Source organism: Aegilops tauschii, chromosome 5, assembly GCF_002575655.3.
Source record: "Aegilops tauschii subsp. strangulata cultivar AL8/78 chromosome 5, Aet v6.0, whole genome shotgun sequence".
NCBI classification, from domain to species: Eukaryota; Viridiplantae; Streptophyta; class Magnoliopsida; order Poales; family Poaceae; genus Aegilops; species Aegilops tauschii.
In genome coordinates, this window is record NC_053039.3 from 252,181,678 (window position 1) to 252,187,716 (window position 6,039).

The following is a 6,039-nucleotide window of genomic DNA, read 5'->3' on the forward strand; positions in this document are numbered from 1 at the left end:
GACCCGGTGGAATAGCTCGCCTCCGCCGCCGCTGACTTTGGGTGGGCTCTGGCCAAGATGGAGTGCCCCAGCAACTACCTCTCACAACTTACCAAGTATATGTACCTACAAGCAATCAGTAAATGTACATATGCAAAAGATACCGCTCTTTACTGGTTGCGCATGGGGCAATGAGATATTCATGAACAAGCAACAAGTGAGGAAACTTAGAAAGATTGTTAGGCGAAAGAAACGGTGATGGGAATTAAGCTCTTTATTTACACTTTGTCCAAGACAACAGTGAACTTTAGGATGGTAAGTAATGTGTTGCCTTTTCCCCCTACCCACAACAAGTTACTCTATTAGACCTCATCATCTGAAATTCTTCTCTTTTCAGTGGTTTCCGAAGTTATTTAGATACATTATAACTGAGCACCCTCCCAGCCCTCTTAGGCTATTAGCATTGGGAGACGTCTGTTTTTATGATCTAGCTAATCCTGGCCGTTTGATCTCCGTTACCACAAAGTCTCCCGCTAAGTGGGCTGAATGTCGTCGAGGGACGTTATTCTGGTGGAAAAATCTGAGCGCGCTGGTTGATTGGGCTTTGTGCACGACGGCCCAACTAGCTGATTCCCCTCAAAAAAAAGAGAAGCTGATGTGGTGCCTCCTCTTCTCTGGCACATGCTGCTCATCGCCTCGCTCCATGCCCCCACAACCCTGCCGATCTCGAACTAGGCTAAACCTAGCTGTATTTCCGGTCAGGTCGCCGCCCTAGAGAGAGAAGATGGAAAATGGCAACAATGGGTTGGAGTGAGTCTCCAAGCAATCTCTGTTGAAGTCGAGCCGCCCGGGTCGCTGCCATTATCTCCTATTTCTTTTTTCGTGCGGATCGCCCGGATCAGAGGAAGGCGATGACAGCATCGGAGGCCACTTCCTCCGGTCATGCATGTCCCTCTGATCAAGGCACAAAATCTCTCCAGAATTGTTAGGTCCATGATGGTGGAAGAGGAGATGACAGGATGAGGAGCAGGTACGTGTCCCTCCCCCTTCCGCGCCTCCCCTATTTTCGATTGATCCACTTACTCGATCTGGTGTCCATGTTGGTCGAAGAGGAGATGAGAGGATGAGGAGCAGAGGATCGGATTTCAGAAAGTGGGAAGAAGCGGAGGCCAGCCAGTTGAAATCTATTGTCCTTATCGTTAGGTCTCCCCCAATCTCGTCCTTGAAGAACAGCGACCTTGCACGATCAGGGCAGCTCGTCAGCTTGCTTGCCGGCTGCAGGCCGATTAAATCAGTATCTCCGGCACGCTGCTGTCCCAGACAGGATACACGCTTCGACCCTGTATCATTCATATCTTCTCCTAGGTGTGTGAGGAGGAGAAATCAGGAGGACGAGGAGGAGAACAGCGATCATGCACATGTATGTATGTATTTTTTTGCTTATGAAATCCAAAACAAATTACGTACCGTGCAAGGTCAATACTACAGATTGGTTCTCAAAGCCTTTTTTAGCTTGACCTGTTGCATCAGGCATCGACTTCATGTTCATGTCAAGCTGACACTCTTCCCCCTAATTCTTCATTTTTTTCACGATTACAAATTCAGTTATAACTTGGTTTGATCTGTTGTATCAGGCGAAACGAGTTGTCCTCATTTGTGTGTAAAAACAGTCAGTTTAAAGCTATACAGAATATGGACAATATGGGGACAGAAAGCTCAAAGATGGCAAAAAGGGACCTTTAGGAGATATTTCAGTTGGGGTCAGTTGACGACATTACTATCAACGGGAATTTATTTCATCCACAATAAAGTTAGAGGACGAGTCCTGCCATGTTTGTAAGTAGCTGTTGTATCAACTTGATGTTCTTGACTAAGATCATGGTAAGCTTTAATTTAAATCAAATTATTATTTTGGTTTTATTTCCTTTTTTATTCAGAAACTGACTTACCTTGGTTTTGTGACACTGTATTGGGTGTCTTCTTTTCCTTTGAAGTGTTGAGATGTCAAGTTTGTGGAGATCTTCATTGTTCCTTCTTTTTTGAAGCTCACACCGATGTAACATGATAGTTCTCTACCCTAACAATGTAATATTGCGCATCAAGATTATGAATTATGAAATTTGTATTTTCTTACCTGTTTAGCTGGACGCGCCTTTTTAAATTGAATTGTTTGTCCTGAGTTATCGATATCGATGGTTTGGTCAAATATTATTTTTGGTTTGTTAGCTACTTGTACATTTCATAAAGTGCCTTATTGGACTTGAAAGTAAGCACCAACAAGCCAAAAATAGTACACTGATCTATGTTCTTATCCTCTTCCAAGACAAAAGTAATCATTTTTAATGGACAATACCGTTCACTCCCTATTTCATAGTATGATATATATTATATAGATTGGAAGAACTTGTGACATGAAAGGATAGACAATGCTATAACAATATCATGTACATTTTGTACAGTATAATATGTGAATAATATAAACAAATGGATACTGATTTTATGTGAATAATATAGACGGTTCTCCATCTATTGAATGTTGTGTTGACATGTTTAGAATCAGAACTGTAGGCAGTTATCCTTTTCTAACCACCAAAACATGGAGTGCTTGATGATTCTGTGAAAAGGATGGGTGGGATTTGGTTCAGTTTACTTGTCCTAAATAATATTTACCTTTGAGTTAAGGTACAATTTCCTACTGCTAGCCAATTTTAACTCAGAGCATGTCGTTCTGTAAATTACGCATTGTGGATTTGATTACCAAATATTCTTTTTTTGTCTGTCAGCAACAACATTTGTTCATCATTATTTAGGCGTACTATTTTTCATATATTTCAGACAAATCTTCGGCTGGATGGATATCCGATTGCAAAGCAGTGAATTTCTTACATTACCAAGCAAGAAACTGCAATTAGTAGTTCCCTGTAGTTTATAAGATACACCATATCTATATATGAAAAAATAGTCAAGTTTAACCTCCTATGTTGCTAACCAATATATGCCAGTTTATTAAAATTTAACTTTCATGTTGTTTATTTGTATATAATACATAAACACCTATCATTTACTGTCAAAATAGACGGGCGTGGCAACGCGTGCCACCGATGATCTAGTTTATTGATGATTACCTTGCAAACTACATGACCAGAGTGGAGGCAACTAAGGTTAAAGTATATAATTCATGCTACCATGATAATGCTCTAGAAGTCTTCCTGAAGGTGGCGAAGGATGGGCGGGCGATCGTCACAAGGGGTTGGACAAAAGTTGTTTGTGCCTATGGCATGCAGGAGGCCACATTATGGGCATTCCGCTTCTTCAACACCATCGACAGCCAAAATGATTTACACTTCTCTCTACACCTTTACCGCCTCTAAATATTGTGGTCCATCATAGTTAATTGATGTCTAATCCAATAATTACTGAACATATTGTACTGATAATTTTATTTATGGATTCGTTGTTGAACCATTGTGCTGAGAATTTGAATTCCATGTTTCATATTTCAAAATTTCCAATTCGAATAATAAATCATAGGTAAAAATAAAATTACGCAGATGCGAATAAAATAATGTGCACACGGTTAGAAAGAAAACAACGTATGCAATGAAAAATAGAGAATAGACGGTTCTTTGACGTGAAACGTTTGCGATGCCCGACTGACGCACACACGGTTTCGTCGCATATGCGTGTGCGATTCATGGTAATATGGAAAACGTTCCAAACATGTGTGCGTGTGTGATAGGAATACCTATCGCACATAGTTATGAAAATGGACACGTTGGCGTTAGTAGAGGAACCGCACACATTTTACATTCCTGAACTGTGTGTGATAACGTACCTATCGCAAACACATCGGTAGATTAAATGTTGATGTCCACCTTTTTCAAATGACTATAGCGGCGTAATCGTTTGGGATGTCTCTCGGATCAGGAACGTAATGTCGAGACATAACGTGTGGGTGGGGCGACTTCTCATACGTTTATTCTATGGCGATCGTCAATAGCCGCTCGCCTATCCCCGACGGTTTCTGGGTCGTGTGGGAAGGACCCCTCTATCGCAGTCACTCACTAGGCAACGGTTCGGAATGCCGTCTCGGAAGGGGTTAAAAACCATTTGTATAGCACGTTACGGTACCAGTGTATTATGTGTTATGATCCATAAACCAAGGTGTGACAGTAATCGAGATACTTTCCGGTGATGACCGTAGTTTCAGGAGTTCATGTATTCATTATGTGTTAATTCTTTGGTCCAGTTCTCTATTAAAAGGATGCCTTAATATCCCTTAGTTTCCTTATGGACCCCGCTGCCACGGGAGGGTAGGACAAAAGACGTCATGCAAGTTCTTTCCATAAGCACGTATGACTATTTACGGAATACATGCCTACATTACATTTATGAACTGGAGCTAGTTTTGTATTGCCCTAGGTTATGACTTTTATATGATGAATATCACCCAGCGAATTCACCGATCCAATGCCTACGAATTTTCCATATATTGTTCTTGCTAAGTTACTATTACTGCTGCTCTTATTACACTTGCTACAATATCATTGCTATCACTGTTACCGCTACTGCTACTGATTACCTTGCTGCAGATAATTAATCTCCATGTGTGGTTGAATTGACAACTCAGCTGCTAATACCTACAAATATTCTTCGGCTCCCCTTGTGTCAAATCTATAAATTTGGTTGAATACTCTACCCTCGAAACTGTCGCGATCCCCTATACTTGTGGGTTATCAAAACATTTTTCTGGCGCCGTTGCTGGGGAGCATAGCTATATTTGTTGAATCACTTGGGATTATTTTCTATTTATCACTTTGAAGAATCTGAAGGATAGAAAGACTAAGATTTTCCCTCTAAGACGAGGGGAGGTAAGGGATTGCCATCACATTCTGCACTTGATTCACCCTCTATTCTGAGTAGACTTGCAACACCATCACATGCTATTAATCCTGATATGTTGCAAGTTATTAATTATGCTACTTCTGCTATGAATGCTACTCATGATGATGCTAGTACCTTGCTTGATGATAATATGCCACAAGGTGAATTTCTTGATGAAGAAATTGCTAGAGCTAAAGATATTGAGAATGCTGAAACTGATGGAATTGTTGAAACTGATGAAGTACTTGAAACTGAAAATCTTGAAACACCTATTAGGCCTAGCTCTTCCAGATATGAATTGCCTAAGGTACCTGGAGGTTATGTTATGGATGAGGAGACAGCTAGAGATTTTCTTGCTTGCAATGATAGAGATTATCTTAAGAAATTATTACGAACTTTGAATGCTAGAATGAAATGTGATCCTAAGTTTGCTACTTCACCTATCTTTGTTGACAATAAGGATTATGAATTCTCTGTCGACCCAGAGTTAATTACTTTGGTTGAATCTGATCCTGGTTATGAAACTGAAATTGTTGTGGCACACCTTACTAAATTAAATGATATAGCCACCCTTTTTGCTGATGATGAGAAGATTCGCAACTATTATATTCTCAAATTGTTTTCATTCTCATTAAAGGGTGATTCTAAGATATGGTACAATACTCTTGCTCCTGGTTGTGTGCGTAGTCCCCAGGATATGATTTATTTCTTCTCTGGAAAATATTTTCCTGCTCATATGAAACAAGCTGCCTTACAGGAAATATTTAACTTTGTGCAAATTGAAGAAGAGAGTCTCCCACAAGCTTGGGGGAGGCTTCTCCAATTATTTAATCTTTTCCTGATCATCCTCTTAAGAAAAATGAAATAATTGATATCTTCTATAATGGACTTCCTAGATAGTTGTCTAGTTATGTTTTTAGGGAACTAACTGTTGGACAAGCTGAGGAATTGTTGACTAATATATTGAAAAATTATGATGATTGGACACTTCCTGAACCACCACTTAAACCCACTCCGAAGAAGAGCGGTATCTTATATCTCAGTCCTGAAGATATGTAAGAGGCAAAGGAAAGTATGAAGGAAAAAGGTATTAAAGCACAGGATGTCAAAAATTTACCTCCTATTGAAGAAATACATGGACTTGACACACCACCGCCAAAGGTGGTAGAGGTAAAC

At 40.1% G+C, this 6,039-nt stretch overlaps 1 long non-coding RNA gene across 2 annotated transcripts; it reads left to right on the forward strand.

The window, feature by feature from the left end:
* Window positions 1–572: 572 nt before the first annotated feature.
* Window positions 573–3,474, forward strand: LOC109740583 (uncharacterized). 2 transcript variants are annotated; one of them, XR_012184593.1, is made up of 2 exons: window positions 573–1,403; window positions 1,614–3,474. It is a non-coding gene; the product is annotated as an uncharacterized lncRNA (long non-coding RNA). The 2 variants fall into 2 exon arrangements; XR_005757009.3 differs by having other exon boundaries at window positions 573–1,399.
* Window positions 3,475–6,039: the final 2,565 nt, after the last annotated feature.